Source organism: Pristiophorus japonicus, chromosome 5 (assembly GCF_044704955.1).
Source record: "Pristiophorus japonicus isolate sPriJap1 chromosome 5, sPriJap1.hap1, whole genome shotgun sequence".
NCBI lineage: Eukaryota > Metazoa > Chordata > Chondrichthyes > Pristiophoridae > Pristiophorus > Pristiophorus japonicus.
The window spans coordinates 197,688,595-197,705,466 of NC_091981.1; the positions used below are offsets into that span (position 1 = coordinate 197,688,595).

Genomic DNA, 16,872 nt, shown 5'->3' on the forward strand with positions numbered 1-16,872 from the left:
TTTTAGATTCAGTAAAAAAATTAAAATACTAAACTGTTTCAATCCCACTTCAAAATAGGACTTACTCCATTTTAGTTGAAACTTTTTTTTTAATGCACGTCAGTGAGGGGATTTGGAACACTGTCTTTCAGCCTATACTGGAGGAATTAATGTCTCTTTTCTCTAATGGCTGAAAGGAGTCTATGGAAAATGAGTTTGAGTAATACAGGTATAAACCTATTTATTCCTTACTAGATGACACAAAACTGGCCACAATGTGCAGAATACTGTTGATCTACTTGAGGAAATTAAAAAGATTCTTGCTGTAGGAAATGAAAAACTCGCAGTGGCACAGTACATGGAGCTCTGCTGAGTTATGAGTAAGGCACATTGCAGTCAATGTGAAGGGTCTTTTACCGAACCTGTACGACATCACCCTGGGAACACTTCATTCTGACACATGTTGAAAAATGCTCCATTCCCAGGCACTGACACCCTCCACCACCTTGCTTAGTAGACAAATCTAACTTGAAAAATTACAATAAAACTTAAGGCTCTCCCAAAGTGGTGCTCATGATAAGACGAATAAAGCTGACAGGACATAACATATTGCATTATTTTGTTACAGTGGCACTATGTTTAATGCAGCTGTATGTAAACATTCTGAGGACAATTACAGGTTTGTTGCTGTCCATAAGGGAAATTTGCAATTTTGTAGGCACTTATAAATTTGCACATGCTCAGACTACAGCAGGTGTATAAATTACCACCCATCATTTAACATAACCTCTGGTAAGAATATCAACTAAGATCCAAGATGAATACCTCTCCATAATATCCCAGCAATGTGCCTTGAACATAACCAGGTGAGAGTACTCTTTACTGCATTGTGTGTCAACTGTGGCTCAATGGGTTACGCACTTGGCTCTGAATCAGAAAGTTTTGGGTTCAAGTCCCAGTCCAGGGACTTGAACACATAAATTTAGGCTTACAGTCCACTGTAGAGCTGAGGGAGTGCTGCACTTTCGGAGGTGCCGTCTTTTGGATGAGACGTTAAACCAGGCCCCATCTGCTCTCTCAGGTGGACGTAAAAGATCCCATGGCACTATTTCGAAGAAGAGCAGGGGAATTATCCCCGGTATCCAGGCCAATATTTATCCCTCAATCACAATAACGAAAACAGATTATTTGGTCATTATCACGTTGCTGTTTGTGGGAGTGTGCTTATGCGCATTTCCAACATTACAATAGTGACTTCATTGGCTGTAAAGGGTTTTTGATACGTCGGTGAAAGGCGCCATAAGTGTTTTCTTCTTTAGTATGGATTTTGCATTTCCAACACCAAATATCCTTTCTGGTTCTCAGAATGAGATTAACAATTGTGCAACAAATTTTGAGCAGTTTTATATTGTGCAATTTGGATGCTGAAATGACTTTAGGATCTTTCTGGATGGAGGGACTAAGATGGGACGAATAGCTTTCCTCATCGGTAACTATCCTCTGTTCTTGTATTCAAGTTTTAAATGAATATGGAGTTATAGTGAGTTAAGAATTGTTAAGGGGAGAAGAAAGTCATTCTACTTAATTACTTCAAGCCTAAGAATTTACAGAAAATCTGTTTTGTATCTGTTATGCAGTAAAACAAGGGTGGGTGCCCCAAATTTCAAAAATGACACCAGAGTGAGGTGAGAAGTGTCAATCTAACCAGAATGCACAACTTATCTCAAAAGTGTGGAGACAAAGAAAATTAACCTGTAGAACTCTCACATACACAACATACGCCATTATTAATGCACAAATCAGCCAGCAAGTTCAGAGGATGAAGAGATGCGGTGTGAGTTGCGATTCTCCAGAACTTGCTGGTCGATTTACACCACTCCGCCGTTTGCTTCGCACAAGCGGCATCTCACCCTTCCCCTTCCTATTATTTTTAAGAACTTGCTGGACATGCACATTAAGCGGCGTTAAACTTATCACAAGAAGTTAGGGCTGTCATTTAACAATGTAAGTACCTTTTTAACATCATTGATAATTATTAGTGTATTGACAATCAACCTCTGGCCCAGAAATTGAAGAATTAAAACTGTTCAATCTCATTTTATTCCTGCAAATAGTAAATTGTTGTCAGAGATTTTAAAATATCAGATTTTACGTTTTTCTTGCTGTCTCTTTTTTCTCTCTTTCTTAATCCAATCTTTATTTCCCTTTCTTTAGTTCTCTTTCTTTCACACTCAGTTTTTCCTTCTGTCCCTGATTTGATTCTAATTCACCCACTTTCTTTCACTGTTGTTCCTCTGTTCTTTCTCAATTGTTAAATCTCATTGGTTAAGGAGATAGAACCTTGGTCCTGATGTTCATGGAGGTCCCAGATGTCCTGTTGCCCTTGCCATATTGTTATCAGCTTTCACTTCGAGCATAGAAACAGAAATTTACAGTGCAGAAGGAGGCCATTTTGGCCCATCGTGTCCGCACCAGCTGACAAAGAGCCACACGGCCCTTGGTCAGTAGTCCTGAAGGTTATATATAAACCTATGAACAATGAACAATGGCAGAAAGGTAAAGAGCACCCAGCCCAACCATTCCGCCCCACACAACTGCAACACTCCTTGCAACGAAACATTCTACACTCCACTCCAACTGGAGACACGTGATCTCCTGGGAGAGGCAAAAACCAGATAAAAATCCAGGCCAATTGGGGAAAAAAATCTTGGAGAATTCCTCTCCGACCCATCCAGGCAATCAAAACTAGTTCAGGAGATCACCCTAGCCGTATTCGATTCACTGCAGTACTTACCATCATATCTGCGCCAGCCAACAAGAGATTAGCCAGTTTAATCCCATTTACCAGCTCTAGGTCCGTAACCCTGCAAGTTACGGCACTTCAAGTGCTCATCCACGCACCTTTTAAATGTGATGAGAGTTTCTGCATCCACCAACCTTCCAGGCAGTGCGTTCCAGACCCCACAATCCTCTGCAGGAAGAAGCCTCCCCTCAAATCCTCTCTAAACCTTCCACCAACCACCTTAAAACTATGCTCCATCGTAAGTGACCCCTCCACCAAGGGAAATAGGACCTTGCTATCCACTATATCCAGGCCCCTCAAAATTTTATACACTTCAATGAGGTCTCCTCTCAGCCTCCTCTGTTCCAAAGAGAACAAACTCAGCCTATCCAATCTGTCCTCATAGCGAAGATTCTCCATTCCAGGCAGCATCCAAGTAAATCTCCTCTGCACCCTCTCTAGTGCAATCATGTTCTTCCTATAATATGGCGATCAGAACTGCATGCAGTACTCGAGCTGGGGCCTAACCAGAGTAGTATACAATTTAAGCATAACCTCCTTGCTCTTGTATTCTATGTCTCGGCCAATAAAGGCAAGCATTCCGTATGCCTTCTGAATCACCTTATCCACCTGGCCTGCTACTTTCATGGATCTGTGGACAAGCACTCCTAGGTCCCTTTGTTTATCTACACTTCTAAGTGGCCGACCATTTAATGTGTATAACCTTTCCTTATTAGCCCTCCCAAAGTGTATGACCTCATACTTCTCCGAATTAACATAGAAACATAGAAAATAGGAGCAGTAGTAGGCCATTCGTTCCTTCGAGTCTGCACCACCATTCAATATGATCATGGCTAATCCTCTATCTCAACATCATATTCCCGCTTTTTCCCCATACCCCTTGATGATTTTTGTTTCTAGAAATCTATCTATCTCCCACATAAAGATATTCAGTGACTTGGTCTCCACAGCCATCTGTGGGAGAGAATTCCACAGGTTCACCACCCTCTGAGTAAAAACATTTCTCTTCATCTCGGTCCTAAATTTCCTACCCCGTATCCTGAGACTGTGACCCCTTGTTCCAGATTTCCCAGCCAGGGGAAACATCCTCCCCGCATCCAGTCTCTCCAACCCAGTCAGAATTTTATACGTTTCAATGAGATCCCCTCTCATTCTTCTAAACTCTAGTGAATACAGGCCTAGTCGACCCAATCTCTCCTCATATGACAGTCCTGCCATGCCAGGAATCAGTCTGGTGAACCTTCGCTGCACTCCCTCTATGGCAAATATATCCTTTCTTAGGTAAGGAGACCAAAACTGCACACAATACTCCAGGTGTGGTCTCACCAAGGCTCTGTATAACTGTAGTAAGACATCCTTGCTCCTGTACTCAAATCCTCTTGCAATGAAGGCCAACATATCAATTAAATTCCATTTGCCCACCTGACCAGTAGATTGATATCCTCCTGCAGCCCATGACTTCCCTCTGCATTATCAACCACACGCCAATTTTAGTGTCATCTGCAAACTTCTTAATCATATTCCCTATATTCAAATCTAGATCATTAATGTATACCACAAAAAGCAAGGGACCCAGTACTGAGCCCTGCGGAACCCCACTTCCAGTCACAAAAACACCCATCAACCATTACCCTTTTGCTTCCTACCTCTAAGCCAATTTTGGATCCAACTTGCCACTTTGCCCTGGATCCCATGTGCTTTAACCTTCGTGATCAGTCCACCATGTGGGACCTTATCAAAAGCTTTGCTAAAGTCCATATACACTACATCGTACGCACTACCCTCATCGACCGTCCTGGTTACCTCAAAAAATTCAATCAGGTTAGTCAAACATGACCTTCCCTTAACAAATCTGTGCTGACTGTCCCTAATTAATCCTTGCCTTTCCAAATGTAGATTTATCCTGTCTTTCAGGATTTTTCCCAATAATTTTCCCACCACTGAGGTTAGGCTGACAGGCCTGTAATACTCAGCTTATCCCTTTCTCGCTTCTTAAACAAGGGTACCACATTAGCGGTCCTCCAGTCCTCCAGCACCATGCCCAAATCCAAAGAAGACTGGAAAATGATGGTCAAGGCCTCTGCTGTTTCCTCTTTTACTTTGTTCAACAGCCTGGGGATGCATTTCATCCGGGCCTGAGGACTTATCTACTTTCAAAGCTGCTAAACCCCTTAATACCTCCTCTCTCACTATGTTTACTTCATCCAGAATTTCACACTCCTCCTTGATAGCAGTATCTGCATTGCCCCTTTCCTTTGTGAAAACAGACGTAAAGCATTCATTAAGAACCATACCAACATCTCCCGCCTCCACCCAAAGATTACCCTCGGTCTCTAATAGGCCCTATCCTTTCTTTAGTTATCCTGCATACAGTATGGCGCATACAGTTTTCTAGCTGAAAGGTGCAGAAAGAAATCTGACAAACAGAGCCTGCCGCAAGATGCCCTGCTCCAGCAAAATCCGGCCCAGAACCATTGCTAAAGTTGGATTCTACTAATGTTTAATTAAATGCATTTTCTTGGGAGTTTAATGTTTTGTGCTAAAATAACAAGGGGGGTTGAATAAATCCAAACTGACTATAAAGAGTTTGTTATTTGAAGTCAACAGCTGGAAGGGACTGGAAAAAGCTGGCACAGATGGGTAGGAAAAACAAAATTTTTTGAAATTCTAAATAATTTAACATAATGTCATAAAGCCTCAAGTAAAATGCTTTAATTCTACATGACTCACTTTGAAATACATTCAGGTAGGGTGTTAAAACAAATACTTAGAACAGCTCCACAATATATGTGGTGTATTGTATAATAAGCCATATTTTACGATGTAATAAAATCATTCTTCAGGCTCATAAAATGATGGACAGTAATTACAATATAAAATCTGGAGTAATACACTGTTTTGTTCAATCAACAAAATATGCACATTCACATAGGGAATAATGGCAGTCCAGCAGACTGACATCAACTCATCTAGTAATCAGTTGCTCAAATAAAAAGGAAGGTAGTTCTTTTGACACTTTTATAGTCATTGTGGACAGATTGGCAGTGTGTTTGATATATAATTTGTGCCTGAGTGTTCTATTGTGTACACTGTAGGTACGGTAGATAGTGGTTATGTTACTGGACTAGTAATCCAGAGACCTAAACTAATGATCCGGAGACATGAGTTCAAATCCCACCACTGCAGCCGGGGAAATTAAATTCAGTTAATTAAATAAACCTAGTATCATTAATGGTGACATGGAATGACTGGATTGCCATAAAAACCCATCTGGTTCACTAATGTCATTTAGGAAAGGAAATCTGATGTCCTTACCCAGTCTGGCCGATATGTGACTCCAGACTCACGACAATGTGGATGACTCTTAACTGCCCTCTAAAATGGCCCAGCAAGCCACTGAGTTGTGCGCTACGAAAAGGTTCAAGGCTGCGGCTCACCAACTTCTCAAGGGATGGGCAATAAATGCTGACCTTGCCAGCGAAGCCCATATCCTATGAATGGATTTTAAAAAATCATGCAGTGACACAATCTTCATACAAGACACCTGAAAAGGTAAGTGAGAAGTGACTCCTGGTGCAGGGGCTTACAGTGGACAGCCTCATAACTTTTCAGGGAGATGGCTGCACAATGCTCCAGCTAGCTTCAGCTGCTATTTCTGGCCTCTTCGTCGAGGTTAAATTGACACAGATCTGCCCACAAACCATTAAAAATCCCCTTCTATTGGTCACTCCTCCATAAACATCTGAAGGATGTCCTCGAGTGCATTTTATGTAATAATAGCCATTTCATTACACGTACTGTAAGAATATACAGATCCTTAATTCTTAATTATGGTATATATTAAAAATGTTCTACCCGGCAAAAGGTTTTTTGAAATGAATTTAAGGCTAGCAGGCATTTGTTGGAACAAGTGTGTAAACTTGTAAACAAAATTGTTGGGAACATGTAAACTGCTTCTAGTTCAAAGGCTGAATTCCAGGTGGCCTAGACTGAACAACGGTCGTAACTAAAGGGGCGGTCAAGGCAACGAGAAAAACAGACCCCTTTTTATTTCAAGAAAATCTTTAGACGTCATGGCTGCAACGAAGAAGCCAAGGTTGTATAAACACATCACTTGCATTTAGCGGGAGGAGTCAAACCTGGGAGGTTCTGAAGAACAGGTCTCAAGGTAACACGTGAAGTTTGATCAGATCAGTTTCTTAACCGATAAGGGAATAAGGGTTTATGGGGAGCGGGCAGGGAAGTGAACCTGAGTCCATGATCGGATCAGCCATAATCATATTAAGTGGCGAGCAGGCTCAAGGGGCCGTATAGTCTACTCTTGCTCCTATTTCTTATGCTCTTATGTTCATGGCCTATTTCTGCAAACTTTTTGAGTGATTGGACAATGCGAGCTTTGATAAAGGCAATGAACAGAGTTGTGTGAAAATTTCACAAACTCACACAGTTCGAATCGGACATTAAAAAACAGCATTGTACGATCCAGGATTATTGATTTACTAAGACAGGCAAGAAAACCTATATAAAAGACGGTGGTCAAAAGATATCGGCCCTGAAATCCCGGGATTGCTGGGTTCGTACAGAACATGTACAGACCCAGCGAGGCCTCTCAAAAGCCGGTTTTCAACGCAGTGCACAGACGGCGAAAACCTGCTTTTCCAATCTCTCAAGATATCTCTTGACAGATCTTCTACATCCCTGAGGAAGGATATTTGCATGGGTGAGATTGGGCTATTTTCCCAACTCATGCCCCCTGCCCCTTCCCCCCACCCCACCCGCCCCCCCCCCCCCCCCCGCCCCAGGCCATTTACCCAACTCATAATTCATTGAATTTGGCTGAGTAACAAGCACATCAACTATTCTCATGGACCATAATGTTGTAAAGAAATTAGTGGAGCTCCTCATCAACCATGCACATACCTAAGCCAAATGTGTATCAATAGATCTTCCCCCAATGCTATGTCACTGAATGTCACACATTGGCTGTAGACAAAATAACTCAATTGGGGGGATTTTAACCCTCAAAACCAGGTGGTTTGGGGTTGGGTGGGAGGTTGAAGAGTTGGTAAATGGAAGCCCGACCCCAACCTGCCTCCAACCCTCAACCATTCCACCACCCGCACCCCCACAGGCCCCACGATGCTCCTCCAACCCTCAACCATGACCCCCTTCAATTCTCCTCTGGCCCTGATGCACCTCCAGCCCCCAACCACTCCCCCAATGCTCCTCTGGCTTCACCCCCACACCACCCCCCACTCCCGATACTCCTCCGGCTCCCAACCACTCCCCCCCCACCCCTCCCAATGCTCCTCTGGCCCCCAACCACTGCCCCCACCCCTACTCCCACCCCCTCCCCAATGCTCCTCTAGCTCCCGACTACCCTGCCCCACCCCGCCGATCCCTTTAATCCAACTCGATATTATATTCACAGTCAAATAGCATCAATCTAGTACAATGACCTTATAGATCATGGTGCAAATAACTAATATTTTTCCGCATTCATTTCCATTTTTCTTTTCATTACCAAAACCTATATTGCTGAACCAAAAAATTATGCCCTGGCAGTAGAGAGTGTATTTATGACGAGACCTACTGACCCACTCTTTTCTGGTCGCTGATGAGAAAAACTCATTTGATTGCAAAAATACATTTACTTATTTCTTTTAGTTTCTTTCTATTCAATTTTACAAAAAGAGTGGCCTGGATTTTCCAACTCGGCTGGTTTACTGCCGAAAGCACCAAAACTGCAGTTGCAGCATGCAAAACCAGTTCAATTTTCCTTAATGTGTCTTAATTTAACAGTCATGGTGGATTCCCAGCATTATTGGTATCTTCTATATGGATCCCATTTCTGGGAAGAAAGAAAACAGTGTTGCGACAGGATTAAGTTGGAGGGGCCCAGCCTGCCATTTTATGAATGTACTAATTTGTCTCATGATAATCTGGGAGAAATGCAGCTTCTTTAAGCACGCAGTCTTTAACTGAGGTAGAAACTAGTAAACATGGAGACCCACAAAGGTTACAATCCAGCCCCAGTCGAAGGATCCAGTCCTCAGGGAGAGTGTTTGCTCATGCTGTTGGGGAGGGGTTAAACTAATATGGCAGGGGGATGGGAACCTATGCAGGGAGACAGAGGGAAGTAAAATAGGGGCAGGAACATAAGATAGAAAGAAGAAAAGTAAACGTGGAGGCTGGAGAAACCCAAGGTAAAAATCAAAAAGGGCCACATTACAGCAAAATTCGAAAGGGATAAAGTGTGTTAAAAAGACAATCCTGAAGGCTCTGTGCCTCTATGCGAGGAGTATTCGTAATAAGGTGGACGAATTAACTGTGCAGGCAGCTATTAACGAATATGATATCATTGGGATGATGGAGACATGGCTCCAGGGTGACCAAGGCTGGGAATCAACATCCAGGGATATTCAACATTCAGGAAGGATAGACAGAAAGGAAAAGGAGGTGAGGTAGTGTTGCTGGTTAAAGAGGAAATTAACACAATAGTAAGGAAGGACATTAGCTTGGATGATGTGGAATCTGTATGGATGGAGCTGCGGAATACCAAAGGGCAGAAAACACTAGTGGGAGTTGTGTACAGACCACGAAACAGTAGCAGTGAGGTTGGGGACAGCATCAAACAAGAAATTAGGGATGCATGCAATAAAGGTACAGCAGTTATCATGGGCGATTTTAATCTACATATAGATTAGGCTAACCGAACTGGTAGCAATACAGTAGAGGATTTCCTGGAGTATATTAGGGATGGTTTTCTCGACCAATATGTCGAGGAACCAACTAGAGAGCTGGCCATCCTAGACTGGGTGATGTGTAATGAGAAAGGACTAATTAGCAATCTTGTTGTGCGAGGCCCCTTGGGTAAGAGTGACCATAATATGGTAGAATTCTTTATTAAGATGGAGAGTCACAGTTAATTCAGAGACAAGGGTCCTGAACTTAAGAAAAGGTAACCTCGACGTGAATTGGCTAGAATAGACTGCCACATAATATTTAAAGGGTTGACGGTGGATAGGCAATGGCAGATATTTAAAGATCACATGGATCAACTTCAACAATTATACATCCCTGTTTGGAATAAAAATAAAACGGGGAAGGTGGCTCAACTGTGGCTCACAAGGGAAATTAGGGATAGTGTTAAATCCAAGGAAGAGGCATATAAATTGGCCAGCAAAAGCAGCAAACCTGAGGACTGGGAGAAATTTAGAATTCAGCAGAGGAGGACAAAGGGTTTAATTAAGAGGGGGAAAATAGAGTATGAGAGTAAGCTTGCTGGTAACATAAAAACTGACTGCAAAAGCTTCTACAGATATGTGAAGAGAAAAAGATCACTGAAGACAAACGTAGGTCCCTTGCAGTCAGAATCAGGTGAATTTATAATGGGGAACAAAGAAGTGGCAGACCAATTGAACAAATACTTTGGTTCTGTCTTCATGAAGGAAGACACAAACAACCTTCCGGAAATACTAGGGGGCCGAGGGTCGACAAGAAGGAGGAACTGAAGGAAATCCTTATTAGTCTGGAAATTGTGTTCGGGAAATTGATGGGATTGAAGGCCGATAACTCCCCAGGGCCTGATAGTCTGCATCTCAGAGTACTTAAGGAAGTGGCCCTAGAAATAGTGGATGCATTGGTGATCATTTTCCAACAGTCTATCAACTCTGGCTCAGTTCCTTTGGACTGGAGGGTAGCTAATGTAACACCACTTGTTAAAAAAGGAGGGAGAGAGAAAACAGGGAATTATAGACTGGTTAACCTGACATCGGTAGTGGGAAAAATGTTGGAATCAATTATTAAAGATGAAATAGCAGCGCATTTGAAAAGCAGTGACAGGATCGGTTCAAGTTAGCATGGATTTATGAAAGGGAAATCATGTTTGACAAATCTTCTAGAATATTTTGAGGATGTAACTAGTAGAGTGGACAAAGGAGAACCAGTGGATGTGGTGTATTTGGACTTTCAAAAGGCCTTTGACAAGGTCCCACACAAGAGAATAGTGTGCAAAATTAAAGCACATGGAATTGGGGGTAATGTATTGACGTGGATCGAGAACTGGTTGGCAGACAGAAAGCAGAGAGTGAGGCTAAACGGTTCCTTTTCAGAATGGCATGCAGTGACTAGTGGGGTGCGCAGGGTTCAGTGCTGGGACCCCTGCTATTTACAATATACATTAATGATTTAGATGAAGGAATTGAGTGTAATATCTCCAAGTTTACAGATGACACTAAGCTGGGTGGTGGTGTGAGCTGTGAAGAGGATGCTAAGAGGCTACAGGGTGACTTGGACAGGTTAGGTAAGTAGGCAAATGCATGGCAGATGCAGTATAATGTGGATAAATGTGAGGTTATCCACTTTGGGGGCAAAAACAGGAAGGCAGAATATTATCTGAATGGCAACAGATTAGGAAAAGAGGAGGTGCAACGAGGCCTGGGTGTCATGGTACATCAGTCATTGAAAGTTGGCATGCAGGTACAGCAGGCGGTGAAGAAGGCAAATGGCATGTTGGCCTTCATAGCTCGGGGATTTGGGTATAGGAGCAGGGAGGTCTTACTGCAGTTGTACAGGGCCTTGGTGAGGCCTCACCTGGAATATTGTGTTTAGTTTTGGTCTCCTAATCTGAGGAAGGACATTCTTCCTATTGAGGGAGTGCAGCGAAGGTTCACCTGACTGATTCCCGGGATGGCAGGACTGACATATGAGGAGAGACTGGATCGACTGGGCCTGTATTCACTGGAGTTTAGAAGAATGAGAGGGGATCTTATCGAAACATATAAAATTCAGACGGGATTGGACAGTTTAGAGGCAGGAAGAATGTGCCCGATACTGGGGAAGTCCAGAACCAGGGGTCACAGTCTAAGGATAAGGGGTAAGCCATTTAGGACCGAGATGAGAAGAAACTTCTTCACTCAGAGAGTTGTTAACCTGTGGAATTCTCAGAAAGTTGTTGAGGCCAATTTGTTGGATATATTCAAGAGGGAGTGAGATATGGCCTTTATGGCTAAAGGGATCAAGGGGTATGGAGAGAAAGCAGGAAAAGGGTACTGAGGGAATGATCAGCCATGATCTTATTGAATGGTGGTGCAGGCTCAAAGCGCCGAATGGCGTATTCCTACACCTATTTTCTATGTTTTGTATGTTTCTGTGAGACGATCTGACCAAGAGTGGTACTTTGAACAACCCTCACAAGGTTGCACAAAATCCGAAGATGTTCAATGATCAAGGTAAAGGGAACAGATATACTTTGTAACAATACACTATAATAAGCATGTTTCCTGTTTGCAGCAGCATTGTCCTCACTGCACAGCACATCACATGCAATTTACCAGCCATGTGCAGAAAGTTTCACACACCCTTTCCCTCTCCTGCAAGTGTTCCTCTACTCTCAGCCAAAAATACAGGGAAACAACGTAAGAGACACTGGGCCCGAAATTCAGTACCACTGAAATTCGGTGCTCCCCCCACCTTTTTGTGGCCATTAGTGCCAACATTTTATCGTGGCTGGGTCACCCAATATTCAGCTCCAAAAGGGAACAAATGGGTTCCAGCGCAAATGAACCCTTCCAAAGTGGATTTTTCAGCGGTGCGGCTGTCTTAATTTGAGAATTATCACCACTGAGAAATTCAGCATGCAGGTAAGGGTTTCTAACAAGCCAGCTGCTCCCTGGCCTTTTTAAAGAGCAGGGTTTGCAGCAAGGCCCTGAGGGAAGGAGTCTGGTAGGATGGTTGGTTTAAGAGGTGCTAGGAGAGCCAACAGATTCACTGATCTGGAGCTAGAGACACTGATGGACGGTGTGGAGGACAGAAGAAGAATACTATTTCCTGATGTGGGGAGACCTGGCAGACTGCCAGTACATAATACATGGAGGGAGATTACAGGGGAGGTGTCAGGCACCTCCATATATGTGAGGACGCACCCTCCCAAGAGGGTGCTGGGCAGGCTGCACCCAGCCCTTCCAAGGTGGCGATGGGTTGACGCCTCCTAGCTCTGGGGCGACGAGGATCCTCCTCCTCCTGTGCCACCTCCTCCTCCGCCACCTCCTCCTCCTCCTGCACCCCCTCCTCCTCCTCCTGCACCTCCTCCTCCTCCTCCTGCACCTCCTCCTCCTCCTCCTGCACCCCCTCCTCCTCCTCCTGTGCCACCTCCTCCTCCTCCTGCACCTCCTCCTCCTCCTCCTGCACCTCCTCCTCCTCCTCCTCCTCCTGCACCTCCTCTGGTGGCACTGCTGGCTCGACCTCCAGCGACTGTCCCCTCATGATGGCCAGGTTGTGCAGCATGCAGCAGACCACGATGAATATGGAGACCCATTGAGGAGAGTACTGCAAGGTGCCACCAGAATGGTCCAGGCACCGGAACCTCTGCTTAAGAATGCCTATGCACTGCTCGATGATGTACCTGGTGGCATAATGAGTGTCACTGTATGCATGCTCTGGTGCTGTCCTGGGGTTCCGCAGTGGAGTGAGCTGCCAAGTGTACAGGGGATATCCCTTGGCCCGAAGCAGCCAACCGCAATCCTAATTTGGCCCGGTGAAGACAGCAGGCACGCTGGCCTGGCACAGAATGCACGAATCATGGCTGCTGCATCCCATGCCCGCTGCCTGTCTGCACGGTGCTGACGGTGACGCTTTCTCCTGCGTGCTGCGCTGCTTCTGACCAGATGTACCAGGTGTTGCCCTCCCAACACTCCTCCCATCCTCAGGGTGAGCCCTTCCAAGCAGGTCTCTGCAGCCCACAGGACTCCACTAAAGAGTCAGACATGAAAGTTGTACAAAAGTACAGGGGTATGTGCAAACCTCTGAACAGCACTCAGCAGGTTGAATGGAGCCAAAACAATTAATAAAACTATTAAAAGATAAATACAGTGGATGCTGTAATCTTAAATAAAAATACTAAAATTAATAAAACTATTTCCCTACCAAAGGGCCCCGATCGCGGAAACACTCCAGCGGTGTCCTGTTCAAGCACCGACTCAAATACTTCACGGGAGCACTGTTGAGAAAAAGGTTACCTTTTTGCAGCTGAAAATCGCTGTCCTTGTCGCTTTTCAGCGGCCCGCATGCTGCAGAGCTCGCTGCTGGAATGTCTCCTTTACAGCAGCTTCACCCCGCCGTTTCCGGTGGAAGTGCACACCGCTCAAATCCCCCCCCGCTCCGAGCTGAATATGGCTCAGGGAGGGAAAATCATCCGACCGCAGCGGCCGATCGATTTTTTTGGTCGATCGCCCAAACTCCGCGGTAGCCGTCCCTTCGGGGACAGTGAATTTCGGCCCCACAATATGTGCTCTGATTAATGGGAGGCCAGAGGTACAGCAAGTAATCAGTAAGGCAAATGAAATGCTGGCCTTTATGGCCTTTATTGCAAGGGAGATGGAGTATAAAAGCAGAATAGTCCTGATACAACCGTACAGGGTATTGGTGAGACCACACCTGGAGTACTGAGTTTTGGTCTCCTTATTTAAGGAGGGATATACTTACATTGGAGGCAGTTCAGAGAAGGTTCACTCGGTTGATTCCTGAGATGAAGGGGATGACTTGTGAAGAAAGGTTGAGCAGGTTGGGTCTGTACTTGTTGGAGTTCAGAAGAATGATAGGTTATCTTATTGAGACATATAAGATAATGAGGGGGCTTGACAAGATAGATGCAGAGACAATGTTTCCACTCATGGGGGAATCTAGAACTAGGGGGCATAATTTTAGAATAAGGGGTCGCCCATTTAAAACTGAGATGAGGAGGAATTTCTTCTTTCAGAGGTTTGTAAATCTGTGGAATTATCTGCCCCAGGGAGCTGTGGAGGCTGGGTCATTGAATATATTTAAGGCGGAGATAGACAGATTTTTGAGAGATAAGAGAGTAAAGGATTATGGGGAGCGGGCAGGGAAGTGGAGCTGAGTCCATGATCAGATCAGCCATGATCTTATTGAATGGCGGAGCAGGCTCGAGGGGCCAGATGTCCTAATCCTGTTCCTATTTCTTATGTTTCTTATGTATTGTGTCGCCATCACCTGTTCTTACACCCATTAAAGAATGCTTTCATACAACTGGGTTGCAGTCGAAATAGGAGACTAGGATTGAAAGGCCACACAATAGTAAGCAGCAAGGGAAAGCACAATGGTCACAAGCATTAGCAAAGTCAGATTTGTCTTTCTGGGAAACATTTTTGTCCCTCACCGGATATATGCAGAATGATTTAGGACAAGATAGCATGCAGAAGCAGTAGAATGTTTTCCAAATAGGAGCTTTGGTAGTTCAAAGAATCTTAAACCACAAAAGGAAACTTCACCCTATCGTTTCTGTGCTGTCTCATTAAATGGGCTCGACAATTAGTCCGACTCACTCACTCTTTTCTTATAACCCTTCAATTGTTTCCTTCCAGATGATAGAATCATAGAATCATAGAAATTTACAGCATGGAAGGAGGTCATTTCAGCCCATCGTGCCCGTGCCGGCCAACAAGAGCCTAATCCCACTTTTCAGCTCTAGGTCCATAGCTCTACAGGTTACAGCATTTCAAGTGGACATCCAAGTATTTTTTTAAAATGTGGTGAGGGTTTCTGCCTCTACTACCCTTTCAGGTAGTGCGTTCCAGACCCCCACAAGCCTCTGGGTAAAGAAATTTTCCCTCAAATCCCCTCTAAACCTTCTACCAAATACTTCAAATTTATGCCCCCTGGTTGTGGACCCCTCTGCAAAGGGAAATAGGCCCTTTCTATCCACTAGGCCCCTCATAATTTTATACACCTCAATGAGGTCCCCTCAGCTTCCTTTGTTCCAAGGAAAACAAACCCAGCCTATCCAATCTGTCCTCATAGCTAAGATTATCCCGGCAACATCCTCGTAAATCTCCTCTGTACCCTTTCCAGTACAATCACATCCTTTCTGTAATGCGGTGACGAGAATTGTACGCAGTACTCTAGCTGTGGCCTAACTAGTGTTTTATACAGTTCAAGCATAATCCCCCTGCTCTTGTATTCTATGCCTCAACTACTGTAGGTAAGCATTCCATATGCCTTCTGAACCACCTTATCTACCTGGTCTGCTACCTTCAGGGATCTGTAGACATGCACTCCAAGGTCCCTTGTTCCTCTACACTTCTCAGTGTCCTACCATTTAATGTGTATTCCCTTGCCTTGTTAGCCCTCCCCAAATGCATTACTTCACACTTCTCCGAATTAAATTCCATTTGCCACTGTTCTGCCCACCTGACCAGTTCATTGATATCTTCCTGCAGTCTATAGCTTTCTTCTTCATTATCAACCGCACAGCCGATTTTAGTGTCATCTGCAAAACTTCTTAATCATACCCCTATATTGAAGTCTAGATCACTGATCTATACCACAAAAAGCAAGGGATCGAGTACTGAGCCCTGCGGAACTCCACTGAAAACAGCTTTCCAGTCACAAAAACACCCATCAACCATTACCCTCTGTTTCCTGACATTGAGTTAATTTTGGACCCAACTTGTCACTTTACCCTGGGTCCCATGGGCTTTTACTTTCATGGCCAGTCTGCCATGTGGGACTTTTTCAAAAGCCTTGCTGAAATCCATATACACTACATCAAACGCTACATCATAGCTACATGTCTGCAATAAAATGAGTGGAGTTTGTTGCCAAAGACGCTCAATGAAAGGAGGATTCTTTTGGTCTTGGACTTGAATCATAGTCAGATGAAGGTTTCCCTTTGTGAGCTGTGATTGCAGCTTTGTGATAGCTCAGTGAATGCTTTGTGAGGGAATTGCAACCCTTTTGAGCATTGCTGATTTGTTAGCTGGAAATAGTCTCATGGTATATAGATAGAGAGATGCGAGTGCCAACATGTACTGACTGAAAGATGCCTGTGGTTCCTTATTAGCTGGACCTCTTTATCCTCCTCCTCATAGCAGAAGAACAGGGCATGGCTCAAGGGAAACCCCATTGTTTAAAAGTCAGCAATAAACCCCAAAAATAAAACCTTTTACCTATAGCTGCTAAAGATCTTAGCAAGGAGAAGATTCACACATCCAGCAAAGAAACACTGCAACTGTCTGCTGAACTTCCTGCTCCATTCTGACCTGAAAGAACTTTTGTGACTGTGGCCCACC

At 44.2% G+C, this 16,872-nt stretch overlaps 1 protein-coding gene across 6 annotated transcripts in view; it reads right to left on the reverse strand.

Moving 5' to 3' along the window:
* The window catches only part of LOC139264555 (contactin-associated protein-like 2), a 2,534,539-nt gene that overhangs the window by 1,876,641 nt on the left and 641,026 nt on the right, over positions 1-16,872 (reverse strand). The gene's annotated exons all lie outside the window — the stretch shown is intronic.